This window comes from Phoenix dactylifera, chromosome 11 (genome assembly GCF_051530095.1).
Source record: "Phoenix dactylifera cultivar Ajwa chromosome 11, Ajwa_hap1_PhDact_Kaust_v1.1, whole genome shotgun sequence".
Lineage (NCBI taxonomy): Eukaryota > Viridiplantae > Streptophyta > Magnoliopsida > Arecales > Arecaceae > Phoenix > Phoenix dactylifera.
In genome coordinates this window covers 14,792,391-14,808,389 of record NC_143200.1, presented here as the reverse complement: position 1 = coordinate 14,808,389, position 15,999 = coordinate 14,792,391, and the positions used below count along the sequence as shown (strand labels likewise).

Genomic DNA, 15,999 nt, shown 5'->3' with positions numbered 1-15,999 from the left:
GCAATTGGTTAAGAACCTACCAATAGGTGCATATGGGTTAGCCGAGCCACACTCGGGCCTATATGGGATCTATTGGGTTCTAGTGCCCACTAAAGAATTAGGAGTAATTTTTCGAATTAGAGGTAGAGGCTACCAATTTGTATAAAATAGTGGAAATATCTTTAGACTAAAGTCCAAGTCTACTGTGTTTAGTCAATTCATATACTAATAGCCAAATTTTCTTTTTATGCAGAAATGACCACTAATTTATCACTTCGCTCATTGTTGGACAATGACAAGTTGACTGGTCCAAATTTCAATAATTGGCATAGAAAACTGAAAATAGTGCTAGAGCATGAGAGGATCCTTTATGTGATAACGGATCAAGCACCTGAGCAGCCCGCTGCTAATGCATCAAGATCGGCCAGAGACACTTATCAGAAGTGGCTCAGTGACCGGATCACTGTTCGATGCATCATGTTGGCTGATGAGAGCACAAAAGTGCGATCTACACACAGCTTAAATTAATATTATTTCCAACAAATAATGATAAAAGAGCTACATTAATTTCATATTTTTTTATTTGGCACAAATCAGAAATAAAATGCACATTTGGTATAATTGGGTTCAGAAAGATGCATAGCCCCAAATCATACGCACCCAATCTCACTATGGCTTGGTCAAACCTATCATTCATCAAGCTCACAACCACAGTAGCAGCCAAGCCTAATCATACTGGAGCAACACTTGGTGACCATTCAAAGGGAACGATCACAGCCATCCACCCTTTTGGCAAGCGATCAACTCTCCCATCCTTGCAGCCCGTGAAGCTTCCCAGCCGCCGTCCGGAGGAGATCGCGATCCGTGACCTGCGCCCATCTCACGCTTCTCCCAGCCACCCGTGAAACCCCCAGCATCCCGTTGATCTCGCCTGCAGCCATTCATGACCATCTCGGCGACCTCCCCAACAGTCCGCGATCATCTCCACAGCTTCCGAGCCCGTGATCCCCTTCTTCCGGACCCGTTTCAGCTCCAACGTCGCAGCAACCGTGATCAAAGCCTCCTCCCGCGATCACTTCCCAGCACCCCGTCTTCACTGCATTCCAAGCTTCAATCCCGCAGCCGTCCTCTCACCCTCCAGCTCCAGCTACCGCGATCGGCTCCCAGGCACCAATCGATCCCAGCCATCTGCCGCGTCTCATCCCAGAACACCCAAAGCGCCATTGATCCCGTCCTTCCAGCCGAGATCAGCGCCCCCTGCAGCCTTCCACGATTCTCCCACATCATCTTCTTTCCCAGCCTTCTCAGCCTTCTTCCCAGCCGTAATCCATGGCGTCTGTCCGCTTCACCTCCCAGCCGAGATCAGCGCCCGATTCTTCCTCCATTCCAGCCATTCGTGAGCGGCTCGGCACCACCAGCATCCCGTGAAGCGTCGCAACGTCCGCGCATCGTCCGCACCAGCATCAGCCCATCGTCCGCAACGCACGATCCTTGCCGTCCGCTCCTCCCCACGCGCGATCAGGGGAATCATCGATTCCATGGGCTCTGGGGATCTATATGAGGAGGCCTCTGATCCGAAAGAAGGGAGCCCCGATTTGAAAAAAAAAAAAAACAGGAGGAAGAAAGGAGGCGGGCGGCTGCAGTGGAAAGAAAAAGAAAAAAACAGAGGAGAGAAAGTGAGAAAGAAAGGAAACAGGGTATGCCCTGTTTCCGAAAATAAAAAGAAGAAAGAAAAAAATAGAGAGAGAGAAAAGGGAGAGAGGCTGATGTTTGTAATGGCTTGCTAATTCCTTTGGCAAAGGGTGATGGATGAACCCTTGTCATGTTGCTTTCATCAAGTACACTCTAAACTTTAATTCTAATTGTTTTATATCCATTGGTATGTTTTGGGTTCTTGCATATTTATTTATTAGATAGATCTTGCATGGTTTATATATATTGATGCATGGATTATTTCGATGCTTGATTTGTCGTAGACGTAACCGGCACGATAAATATTTGGATATTTAATTCATGTTTTCAGATTGTATACTCCATGATTAGAACTACCCCATCTTATTAATCCTTAATCAAGAATCGCCGAGTTTATTTGTTGAAAGTAATATTGTCAAGGAAGATTCCGGATCCCTAGCTTTCTCTATATTCTTGAACGTTGTTTAATCACATATTATTCTCTGCTTTTAATTTCTAAAGATCGACTAAAAATTACATCGAAAGATTACGCTAATAATCCATAGATCGTTCCCTGAGGAATCGACCTCGGACTTCCGAGTTATACTACTTGTGCGATTCTCCTGCACTTGGGAGAACAGTTTTATTTTTGCACCAAGTTTTTGGCGCCGTTGCCGGGGAACGGCTGAGTTATTAGTATAATTTTAGATTTAATTTTTACCTTAGTAGTTAGTATTTTTCTTTTGAAAAAAAAAAATTTGCATCTTTACTACTATTTTTAATTCCCTGCACAGTTTGCATCAACTCTGATATCATATAAATTAGCCGTCTGATTTGACTCAAATTTGGTCCGCTAGTGTAAGACACATTGCTAGATAATATGAACGGTCTGATTGACATTCTGACATTTTTAAGACCATCAGATTAATACGAAACCTTGCTGCTTTCTACTTTAAATTTTCTGCATTTATTTTTTTTTTAGAATCAGAATTTTATTGTTATCATATCTCATTAACCCTTGTTGCTAATTAAAAATTTAAAAAAAAAACTTTAAGAAAAGATCAAGGGTGATTATTTAATTAAAAAAAAGAGAGGGAAAACCTAAAATTTTAAATTTCAAATTTTAGAATTCAAATTTCAAATTTCAGACTTCAACTCATAAAATTTTTTTTAAAAAAGAAAGAAATAATTTGCTTGATCACCTATTCAATGAAATTTAATGTCATGCCATAAAATATTAAAAAAAAAAATCTCTTGATTGTTGCATATAGTATAAGGCATCAGCATAAAATATTCTAAGGGCTGAACCCATTTAAAAAGATAAGGTCGGGATTTCATCACTCGTCCTTAGCCCAAAAAAAAACACCCCAGTGCATAAATGTCCCAAGCTTAACTAAAAGCAACTAGACGTTGGCCCCTAAGGACATTCGAGCTCAATAGGACGAAGACCACCAAAAGTTGCACCAATTTCGCTCTGTGGCTTAGTTGATGTCTAGGCAAGCTTTGTCCCTATAAGGGAGACAGTTCATCTGTTCGAGGCAAGTGGGTTTTAAGTGGAAACTTTGCGAACGCATCGTGACCCCTCCACTTACCTGGGAGCTTACCTGGTCAACTAGGTTCATTAGACCGGATTGGAGGCTTAGGTGTCCTCTTCAAACCAGTTAGGAGCTGTCTAGAAATTTAAGAAAAACATTAGAAATTGAGGTGTAATGTTTTGTTGCATGATTGATTGAGAATAGATTTTTGAATTAAGGTGTCGTTTTAGGTTATCTTTAGTTGGTACTTATAATTTAAAAAAAAAAAAAAGAGAGGGAATTATTTTGCATGCTAAAGTGGAATAGGGACGACACTGGTCGATTAAGTCGTACAACTTTAGATCATCCCTTAGGACATACCCCTGAAATTCCTTCTCAATATCTCACACCTTGTGAGATGGCTGATCTAAATGAAGATGCGGGGAGTCACCACAATCGAGAACGAGAACCCCATGTTATGACTCTAAGACAATACCTACAACCGGCTAGGACTAGTCAGCCTTCATGCATAATTTTTCCTGATAATGTAGGACATTTTGACATCAAACCCAGGGTAATTCAATTGCTGCCCAAGTTCCACGGGTTAGAGTCCGAAAGTCCGTATCTTCATTTAAAGGATTTTGAAGAATTGAGCATTACATTTAGAGTGCCAAATGTCACCGAGGATGTCCTCAAGTTGACATTGTTCCCTTTCTCTCTAAAGGATAAGGCCAAAACATGGCTAAACTCTTTGCGACCTAGATCAATAAGAAATTGGCAAGATATGCAGAGAGAATTTTTGAAGAAGTTCTTTCCCACACAAAGGACCAACTTTTTAAAAAGACATATTAGCAATTTTCAACAAAAAGATAATGAAACATTTTATGAATGTTGGGAAAGATTTAAAGACCTTCTTCTCTCATGCCCTCATCATGGGTTCGAAACTTGGAGAACCATTAGCTTCTTTTATGAAGGTTTATCTCCACAGTTGAAACAGTTTGTAGAGACCATGTGCAATGGTAGATTCTTAGAAAAACAACCTGATGAGGCATGGGAGTATTTGGATTCCCTTGCTGAGACTGCCCAACTTTGGGATAATGGGGATAGAAATACCAAGTCTTTACCTAAGCCTACTAGCTCTGTACAGGGAGGCCTTTACAACCTCAGAACTGAGGATGATCTTCATGCTAAAATGGCAGCCCTCACTAGGAAGGTAGAAGAAATTGAGCTTAGGAAGGTTGAGCCTGTCAAGACTATAGAGCTTAGAAACGAGTGTTGTGGTATCTGCGATATATCGGGTCATACTACTACAGATTGTCCCACCATACCGGCATTCAAAGAAGTCTTGCACGATCAAGCAAATGCTATGAACTCCTACCAAAAGCCTTATAACGATCCATACTCGAATACCTATAACCCTGGTTGGAAGAATCATCCAAACTTTAGGTGGAGAAACGATCATCCTCAACAGTCACACCATTCAGCTCCTCCACCTGCACATCCTCCTTATGCACCATCACCTTCTCAAAAGCCAAATATCGAGGATACATTGCAATCCATACAAACTTTTCTACAAGGTCAAGCTAATATCAATGCTCAAAATACTCAAAATTTTGAAGACATAAGGAACCAATTGTCAATGTTGACTACCGTCCTAAGTACCCAAGAGAAGGGTAAGCTTCCAGCTCAACCCCAACCTAACCCACAAATGCACGGTAGTAATAATACGGCTCCTTCTAGTTCGCATACAAAGCATGCAAAGAGCATCATGACTTTGCGTAATGGGAAAGTCATTGATCAAACTGTCCAATTGAGATCGCAAGTCACTTCTAATTCTGATGCTCCCAAAGTTGATGAAAGGGACAAAGAAGAAGTTGAGGTCCCAACTTCTACTAAGAAAGTTGAATGTCCTTTTCCACAACGGTTAAAGCCGTTGCAAAAGCTCGAACCTAACTCTGAAATTCTTGAGCTTTTTAAACAAGTAAAAATCAATATACCTCTTCTTGATGCAATCAAACAAGTACCCTCATATGCCAAATTTTTGAAGGACTTGTGTACTGTTAAGCGCCGATTAAATGTTAAGAAGAAGGCATTTTTAACTGAAAATGTGAGTGCTATTTTGCAGCACAACATTCTCCCTAAATATAAAGATCCAGGTTGCCCAACCATCTCATGCATCATAGGCGACTTTAGGATAGAGCGAGCATTGTTAGATTTAGGGGCAAGTGTGAATTTGTTGCCATATTCTGTATATGAGCAACTTGGTTTAGGTGAGTTGAAGCCAACCTCCGTCACTTTGCAATTAGCTGACAGGTCAGTTAAAATTCCAAGGGGGATTATCGAGGATGTATTAGTCCAAGTAGACAAGTTCTACTTTCCTGTCGATTTTATTGTATTGGACACACATCCGGCTTCGAACTCACAGTCTCAGATTTCGGTCATTTTAGGACGTCCGTTCCTTGCAACTTCTAATGCATTGATTAATTGTAGGAATGGCGTCATGAAGCTTTCTTTTGGTAACATGACCTTAGAATTGAACATTTTTAATGTGTGCAAACAACCCAATGATCCCGAAGAGAGTAAGGAGGTTGATTGGGTTGAAACCATCGCAAAAGATTATTTGTTAGCTAAAGCAATTAACGACCCATTCAATGATAGCTTAATTGATTGGTGTCCTAATGGAACCAATGATGATGATTTCTCAGTCACACCTATTGTGGATAATCTGGATATCAAGATGGTCAATGGGTGGAGACCAAAAGAAGGAGAATTTGAGAGATTGTCGCCTCGAGAGGTGAAAATAGAACCATCCCATGAGCAAGCACCCAAGCTCGAATTGAAACCCTTACCAAAGGAACTTAAGTATGCTTTTCTTGGACCCGAAGATACTTTTCCTGTAATCATCTCGTCTGGACTTGATCATACCCAAGAAAGAAAATTAATTGATGTTTTAAAGAATCATAAAGGAGCCTTAGGATGGTCTATTGCCGATTTGAAGGGAATTAGCCCCTTAATTTGCACGCACCGGATATATTTGGAGGACAATGCCAAAACCACAAGGCAAATGCAACGAAGGTTGAATCCTACGATGAGAGATGTGGTTAAGGTAGAAGTCCTCAAGTTGCTTGACGTGGGTATTATTTACCCAATTTCCGACAGCAAGTGGGTAAGCCCTACTCAAGTCGTTCTTAAGAAATCGGGTTTGACGGTAGTAGAAAATGAACAAGGTGAACTAGTTCCAACTCGTGTCCCGACGAGTTGGCGCATGTGTGTCGACTACCGAAAGCTGAATTTGGTCACACGAAAGGATCACTTTCCTCTACCCTTCCTAGACCAAGTGTTGGAGAGAGTTGCAGGGCATGATTTCTATTGTTTTCTCGATGGCTATTCGGGATATTATCAAATTGAAATTTCACCAGAAGATCAAGAGAAGACTACCTTCACTTGTCCTTTTGGCACATTTGCTTTCCGACGAATGCCATTCGGGTTGTGTAATGCACCTGCAACATTCCAAAGATGCATGCTCAGCATCTTTGAAGACATGAACGAGAAGTTTTTGGAAGTGTTCATGGATGACTTCTCCATTTTTGGTTACTCATTTGATGATTGCTTGTCACATTTACAAGCAGTCTTAGCTCGATGTATAGAAAAGAATTTGATATTGAATTGGAAGAAATGCCACTTCATGGTACCAAAGGGAATTGTCCTAGGACATATTGTTTCATCGAAGGGCATGGAAGTAGATAGAGCTAAGATCGATTTAATTGCTAAGCTACCTGCACCCAAGACGGTTAGAGATGTTCGATCATTTTTGGGTCACGCCGGATTTTATAGGAGGTTCATCAAGGACTTTAGTGTCATAGCTCGACCATTATGTAACCTCCTGTCCCTTGATACACCATTCAATTGGACTGAAACCTGTCAGAAGGCATTCGAAAAGTTAAAGTCTATGCTTAGCACTGCACCCATCGTACGACCACCTGATTGGTCCTTACCTTTTGAGATTATGTGCGACGCTAGCGACTATGCGATAGGAGCCGTCCTAGGACAACGCAAGGATAATAAGCCATATGTCATTTACTATGCAAGCAAAACCTTAAACGATGCTCAAATGAATTACACCACCACCGAGAAGGAATTGCTTGCTGTAGTATTTGCCTTAGATAAATTTCGCTCTTATATCCTTGGTGCTCCTATTGTTATCTTCACGGACCATGCAGCGTTAAAATATTTGCTGGATAAGAAAGAGGCCAAACCACGCTTAATACGATGGATACTTCTACTCCAAGAATTTGACATCACCATTAAAGATAAAAAGGGAGTAGAGAATGTGGTTGCTGACCATTTATCACGATTAGTTTTTCATGATTCAGTGCCACAGTTTCCCATCAAAGACTCATTCCCTGAAAAGCAGTTGTTTGCACTTTCTAGTATACCATGGTATACAGATATTGTAAATTTTCTTGTTACATGCCGGATGCCGGAACATTGGGGGTCGACAGATAGAAAAATTTTCTTGCGCGAAGTAAAGAATTATTACTATGACGAACCCTATTTATTTAAATATTGCAATGACCAAATTTTTAGACGATGCATACCAGATCATGATATACAAAGCGTACTTTCTTTCTGTCACACTGATGCTTGTGGTGGACACTTTGCTTCTAAGAAAACGACAGCTAAGGTATTGCAATGTGGTTTTTATTGGCCTACACTATTTAAAGATGCCCACGAGTTCTGTAGGACATGTGACCCATGTCAACGTGTTGGGAGTCTAACTCGTAGGCAAATGATGCCTCTTCAGCCCATTACTACTATTGAGATTTTTGACATATGGGGCATCGATTTTATGGGCCCATTCCCACCATCTTTTGGATATGAGTACATTTTAGTCGGTGTCGAATATGTGTCCAAATGGGTAGAAGCTGTTGCTTGTAAGACCAATGATCACAAACCTGTCCTGAAGTTTTTAAAAGAAAATATTTTTTCACGATTTGGGATGCCCAAGGTTATAATTAGTGACGGTGGAAAATATTTTTGTAATAAGCCTTTTGAGACATTATTAAAAAAGTATGGTGTCACCCACAGAGTTGCTACCCCATATCACCCGCAAACTAGTGGCCAAGTAGAATTAGCCAATAGGGAAATCAAGCATATTTTAGAAAAAAACGGTAAATCCATCACGAAAAAATTGGTCCTTAAAACTATCAGATGCATTATGGGCCTATCGGACTGCATATAAAACCAATCTTGGCATGTCTCCCTACCGGCTAGTCTACGGAAAAGCGTGTCATCTTCCTGTAGAAATAGAACATAAATCGTATTGGACAATTAGAAAATTGAATTTTGATTTACAAGATGCCGGTCTAGCTAGAAAATTGCAATTAAACGAGCTTAACGAGATTCGCAGAGATGCTTATGATAATGCTAAGATTTGTAAAGAACGAATGAAGATCTTACATGATAAATCAATTTAAAAAAATCTTTTGAACCTTTGCAAAAAGTTCTTTTATATGATTTTCGCTTACATCTGTTTCCTGGTAAGTTGCGATCGAGATGGACAGGTCCTTACATTATAAAAACTGTTTTTCCACATGGGGCGGTTGAGATTGAGAATTCATGGGATGGTAAAAATTTTAAGGTAAATGGACACAGGTTAAAACCTTTTCTTGAGAATTTTGCAGATGAAGTGGACTCCTTTTTCTTGGGGGAGCCTTCTTATGACTGAGCATGAAGGCAAAGGTACGTGTATATTAGTTAGGATTATTTTTCTAGTTTTGTAGGTTTTATTTTCTAGATATCAACAGCTCAAGGTATTCCTCTTCTCTCCAATATTATTTTCTCTACTGTCTCTCGTATATAGTTTTCTTGTATCTATTACATTGAGGACAATGCAATGTTTAAGTTGGGGGGAGGGAAATATTTCGATTAAAAAAAAAAAAAAACTTGTTTTTGCATTTGATTTATTACCAATGCACATGTATTTTCATATTAAGTTTGTGCAACTATTAAGGCAAGAAACATATGCATACTATGACTGATTAGAGATCTATTATTAGATCACCGCACATGAACTTAATGACTATAGGAAGGCCTCAGGAGTTCACGTTTGTTTAGTGCATTTTTATTAAGCCATATCTGTAAAAGAAATATGAGTATCCTTGTCCGTACTATAAGGTACATGATTTGGTTTTCACATAAAGATAGAAGTTGAATACCCTAGCTAGATCACCTAAGTGCCTTATGTTCCAACCTTGGTTGACCTATAGCCACAATGCAGTCACGTTATATGGTTCAGTTTACCTTCTCTTTTTATTGCAAAAAAAAAAAAAGATGACAAGTCTGACCTCGTGGTGTAGTCTGGTTCGAGTAATTAAGCCCGAGGGGTGTTTCACCTAATGCCTTGAGCCAACTGGATCAGGAGTCATTGTCCGAAAACTCGCTACATGGACCTTACTAGAGCCTAAGGAGGTTGGATTATTGTAATCGTCATATGTGTTTAAAAATAAAAATAAGCATGAATAGGGTTGGTCAGACTGAACCCAGTGACATGTGGTAATGGCTGGTTTGACTCCATTAATTTGGAACTCTGTGTACTTTGGATGTTTAGTTGGGATTGATAGCTCCTTCTTTATATGCGAACCATTTTTGACAAATTTAGACAACATGAGATATTCTGAAAATTTGATGGATCAGGGTCTAATAAATTGCAGTAAACACTTGTGAACTTGAGTAGTGCACCTAAAATTCAAGCGGTACCATGCTGTGGTGGAGGTATTAGTGCTCTAAGAAAGTCATCTGTTTATGCATACTACACTTCAGTATTACCCTTGCTTTGATAGTTGCCATGCTTGAGAAAAATATATATCACGTGTGCATTGACTTAAATTTCATTATATATCATTTTATGAATGATGTTTGTGGGTAACATCACTGCAAACCCTCACGAGACAACACTCGTCCACTAGGGTAACCTAGGGGTTTAACGGCTTGTTGCACGTGCTAAGTGCAATCGTGATACCCTACGAAAGTGGGTACATATCTTAGTTTTATGTCTTTAACTTTAATAAAAAGTCAAATGATTGACCAACACTTTTTGTACACTGATATTATTATTTGCTCGTTAATTGCTAGAGACTAGCAATAAGCTAGTTGGGGGGTATGATGAGAGCACAAAAGTGCGATCTACACACAGCTTAAATTAATATATTTCCAACAAATAATGATAAAAGAGCTACAATAATTTCATATTTTTTTATTTGGCACAAATCAGAAATAAAATGCACATTTGGTATAATTGGGTTCAGAAAGATGCATAGCCCCAAATCATACGCACCCAATCTCACTATGGCTTGGTCAAACCTATCATTCATCAAGCTCACAACCACAGTAGCAGCCAAGCCTAATCACACTGGAGCAACACTTGGTGACCATTCAAAGGGAACGATCACAGCCATCCACCCTTTTGGCAAGCGATCAACTCTCCCATCCTTGCAGCCCGTGAAGCTTCCCAGCCGCCGTCCGGAGGAGATCGCGATCCGTGACCTGCGCCCATCTCACGCTTCTCCCAGCCACCCGTGAAACCCCCAGCATCCCGTTGATCTCGCCTGCAGCCATTCATGACCATCTCGGCGACCTCCCCAACAGTCCGCGATCATCTCCACAGCTTCCGAGCCCGTGATCCCCTTCTTCCGGACCCGTTTCAGCTCCAACGTCGCAGCAACCGTGATCAAAGCCTCCTCCCGCGATCACTTCCCAGCACCCCGTCTTCACTGCATTCCAAGCTTCAATCCCGCAGCCGTCCTCTCACCCTCCAGCTCCAGCTACCGCGATCGGCTCCCAGGCACCAATCGATCCCAGCCATCTGCCGCGTCTCATCCCAGAACACCCAAAGCGCCATTGATCCCGTCCTTCCAGCCGAGATCAGCGCCCCCTGCAGCCTTCCACGATTCTCCCGCATCATCTTCTTTCCCAGCCTTCTTCCCAGCCGTAATCCATGGCGTCTGTCCGCTTCACCTCCCAGCCGAGATCAGCGCCCGATTCTTCCTCCATTCCAGCCATTCGTGAGCGGCTCGGCACCACCAGCATCCCGTGAAGCGTCGCAACGTCCGCGCATCGTCCGCACCAGCATCAGCCCATCGTCCGCAACGCACGATCCTTGCCGTCCGCTCCTCCCCACGCGCGATCAGGGGAATCATCGATTCCATGGGCTCTGGGGATCTATATGAGGAGGCCTCTGATCCGAAAGAAGGGAGCCCCGATTTGAAAAAAAAAAAACAGGAGGAAGAAAGGAGGCGGGCGGCTGCAGTGGAAAGAAAAAGAAAAAAACAGAGGAGAGAAAGTGAGAAAGAAAGGAAACAGGGTATGCCCTGTTTCCGAAAATAAAAAGAAGAAAGAAAAAAATAGAGAGAGAGAAAAGGGAGAGAGGCTGATGTTTGTAATGGCTTGCTAATTCCTTTGGCAAAGGGTGATGGATGAACCCTTGTCATGTTGCTTTCATCAAGTACACTCTAAACTTTAATTCTAATTGTTTTATATCCATTGGTATGTTTTGGATTCTTGCATATTTATTTATTAGATAGATCTTACATGGTTTATATATATTGATGCATGAATTATTTCGATGCTTGATTTGTCGTAGACGTAACCGGCACGATAAATACTTGGATATTTAATTCATGTTTTCAGATTGTATACTCCATGATTAGAACTACCCCATCTTATTAATCCTTAATCAAGAATCGCCGAGTTTATTTGTTGAAAGTAATATTGTCAAGGAAGATTCCGGATCCCTAGCTTTCTCTATATTCTTGAACGTTGTTTAATCACATATTATTCTCTGCTTTTAATTTCTAAAGATCGACTAAAAATCACATCGAAAGATTACGCTAATAATCCATAGATCGTTCCCTGAGGAATCGACCTCGGACTTCCGAGTTATACTACTTGTGCGATTCTCCTGCACTTGGGAGAACAGTTTTATTTTTGCACCAAGTTTTTGGCGCCGTTGCCGGGGAACGGCTGAGTTATTAGTATAATTTTAGATTTAATTTTTACCTTAGTAGTTAGTATTTTTCTTTTGAAAAAAAAAAAATTTGCATCTTTACTACTATTTTTAATTCCCTGCACAGTTTGCATCAAACTCTGATATCATATAAATTAGCCGTCTGATTTGACTCAAATTTGGTCCGCTAGTGTAAGACACATTGCTAGATAATATGAACGGTTTGATTGACATTCTGACATTTTTAAGACCATCAGATTAATACGAAACCTTGCTGCTTTCTACTTTAAATTTTCTGCATTTATTTTTTTTTTAGAATCAGAATTTTATTGTTATCATATCTCATTAACCCTTGTTGCTAATTAAAAATTTAAAAAAAAAAAAACTTTAAGAAAAAAGATCAAGGGTGATTATTTAATTAAAAAAAAGAGAGGGAAAACCTAAAATTTTAAATTTCAAATTTTAGAATTCAAATTTCAAATTTCAGACTTCAACTCATAAAATTTTTTTAAAAAAAGAAAGAAATAATTTGCTTGATCACCTATTCAATGAAATTTAATGTCATGCCATAAAATATTAAAAAAAAAAATCTCTTGATTGTTGCATATAGTATAAGGCATCAGCATAAAATATTCTAAGGGCTGAACCCATTTAAAAAGATAAGGTCGGGATTTCATCACTCGTCCTTAGCCCAAAAAAAAACACCCCAGTGCATAAATGTCCCAAGCTTAACTAAAATCAACTAGACGTTGGCCCCTAAGGACATTCGAGCTCAATAGGACGAAGACCACCAAAAGTTGCACCAATTTCGCTCTGTGGCTTAGTTGATGTCTAGGCAAGCTTTGTCCCTATAAGGGAAACAGTTCATCTGTTCGAGGCAAGTGGGTTTTAAGTGGGACCTTTGCGAACGCATCGTGACCCCTCCACTTACCTGGGAGCTTACCTGGTCAACTAGGTTCATTAGACCGGATTGGAGGCTTAGGTGTCCTCTTCAAACCAGTTAGGAGCTGTCTAGAAATTTAAGAAAAACATTAGAAATTGAGGTGTAATGTTTTGTTGCATGATTGATTGAGAATAGTTTTTGAATTAAGGTGTCGTTTTAGGTTATCTTTAGTTGGTACTTATAATTTTAAAAAAAAAAAAAAAGAGAGGGAATTATTTTGCATGCTAAAGTGGAATAGGGACGACACTGGTCGATTAAGTCGTACAACTTTAGATCATCCCTTAGGACATACCCCTGAAATTCCTTCTCAATATCTCACACCTTGTGAGATGGCTGATCTAAATGAAGATGCGGAGAGTCACCACAATCGAGAACGAGAACCCCATGTTATGACTCTAAGACAATACCTACAACCGGCTAGGACTAGTCAGCCTTCATGCATAATTTTTCCTGATAATGTAGGACATTTTGACATCAAACCCAGGGTAATTCAATTGCTGCCCAAGTTCCACGGGTTAGAGTCCGAAAGTCCGTATCTTCATTTAAAGGATTTTGAAGAATTGAGCATTACATTTAGAGTGCCAAATGTCACCGAGGATGTCCTCAAGTTGACATTGTTCCCTTTCTCTCTAAAGGATAAGGCCAAAACATGGCTAAACTCTTTGCGACCTAGATCAATAAGAAATTGGCAAGATATGCAGAGAGAATTTTTGAAGAAGTTCTTTCCCACACAAAGGACCAACTTTTTAAAAAGACATATTAGCAATTTTCAACAAAAAGATAATGAAACATTTTATGAATGTTGGGAAAGATTTAAAGACCTTCTTCCCTCATGCCCTCATCATGGGTTCGAAACTTGGAGAACCATTAGCTTCTTTTATGAAGGTTTATCTCCACAGTTGAAACAGTTTGTAGAGACCATGTGCAATGGTAGATTCTTAGAAAAACAACCTGATGAGGCATGGGAGTATTTGGATTCCCTTGCTGAGACTGCCCAACTTTGGGATAACGGGGATAGAAATACCAAGTCTTTACCTAAGCCTACTAGCTCTGTACAGGGAGGCCTTTACAACCTCAGAACTGAGGATGATCTTCATGCTAAAATGGCAGCCCTCACTAGGAAGGTAGAAGAAATTGAGCTTAGGAAGGTTGAGCCTGTCAAGACTATAGAGCTTAGAAACGAGTGTTGTGGTATCTGCGATATGTCGGGTCATACTACTACAGATTGTCCCACCATACCGGCATTCAAAGAAGTCTTGCACGATCAAGCAAATGCTATGAACTCCTACCAAAAGCCTTATAACGATCCATACTCGAATACCTATAACCTTGGTTGGAAGAATCATCCAAACTTTAGGTGGAGAAACGATCATCCTCAACAGTCACACCATTCAGCTCCTCCACCTGCACATCCTCCTTATGCACCATCACCTTCTCAAAAGCCAAATATCGAGGATACATTGCAATCCATACAAACTTTTCTACAAGGTCAAGCTAATATCAATGCTCAAAATACTCGAAATTTTGAAGACATAAGGAACCAATTGTCAATGTTGACTACCGTCCTAAGTACCCAAGAGAAGGGTAAGCTTCCAGCTCAACCCCAACCTAACCCACAAATGCATGGTAGTAATAATACGGCTCCTTCTAGTTCGCATACAGAGCATGCAAAGAGCATCATGACTTTGCGTAATGGGAAAGTCATTGATCAAACTGTCCAATTGAGATCGCAAGTCACTTCTAATTCTGATGCTCCCAAAGTTGATGAAAGGGACAAAGAAGAAGTTGAGGTCCCAACTTCTACTAAGAAAGTTGAATGTCCTTTTCCACAACGGTTAAAGCCGTTGCAAAAGCTCGAACCTAACTCTGAAATTCTTGAGCTTTTTAAACAAGTAAAAATCAATATACCTCTTCTTGATGCAATCAAACAAGTACCCTCATATGCCAAATTTTTAAAGGACTTGTGTCCTGTTAAGCGCCGATTAAATGTTAAGAAGAAGGCATTTTTAACTGAAAACGTGAGTGCTATTTTGCAGCACAACATTCTCCCTAAATATAAAGATCCAGGTTGCCCAACCATCTCATGCATCATAGGCGACTTTAGGATAGAGCGAGCATTGTTAGATTTAGGGGCAAGTGTGAATTTGTTGCCATATTCTGTATATGAGCAACTTGGTTTAGGTGAGTCGAAGCCAACCTCCGTCACTTTGCAATTAGCTGACAGGTCAGTTAAAATTCCAAGGGGGATTATCGAGGATGTATTAGTCCAAGTAGACAAGTTCTACTTTCCTGTCGATTTTATTGTATTGGACACACATCCGGCTTCGAACTCACAGTCTCAGATTCCGATCATTTTAGGACGTCCGTTTCTTGCAACTTCTAATGCATTGATTAATTATAGGAATGGCGTCATGAAGCTTTCTTTTGGTAACATGACCTTAGAATTGAACATTTTTAATGTGTGCAAACAACCCAATGATCCCGAAGAGAGTAAGGAGGTTGATTGGGTTGAAACCATCGCAAAAGATTATTTGTTAGCTAAAGCAATTAACGACCCATTCAATGATAGCTTAATTGATTGGTGTCCTAATGGAACCAATGATGATGATTTGTCAGTCACACATATTGTGGATAATCTGGATATCAAGATGGTCAATGGGTGGAGACCAAAAGAAGGAGAATTTGAGAGATTGTCGCCTCGAGAGGTGAAAATAGAACCATCCCATGAGCAAGCACCCAAGCTCGAATTGAAACCCTTACCAAAGGAACTTAAGTATGCTTTTCTTGGACCCGAAGATACTTTTCCTGTAATCATCTCGTCTGGACTTGATCATACCCAAGAAAAAAAATTAATTGATGTTTTAAAGAATCATAAAGGAGCCTTAGGA

At 40.2% G+C, this 15,999-nt stretch overlaps 2 pseudogenes; both read right to left on the bottom strand.

Annotated features, from left to right (window-relative positions):
• Positions 1-4,005: 4,005 nt before the first annotated feature.
• LOC148700667 (small nucleolar RNA R71) lies at positions 4,006-4,103 on the bottom strand (annotated as a pseudogene).
• Positions 4,104-13,863: 9,760 nt separating this feature from the next.
• Positions 13,864-13,961, bottom strand: LOC120111439 (small nucleolar RNA R71; annotated as a pseudogene).
• Between the last annotated feature and the right edge of the window lie 2,038 nt (positions 13,962-15,999).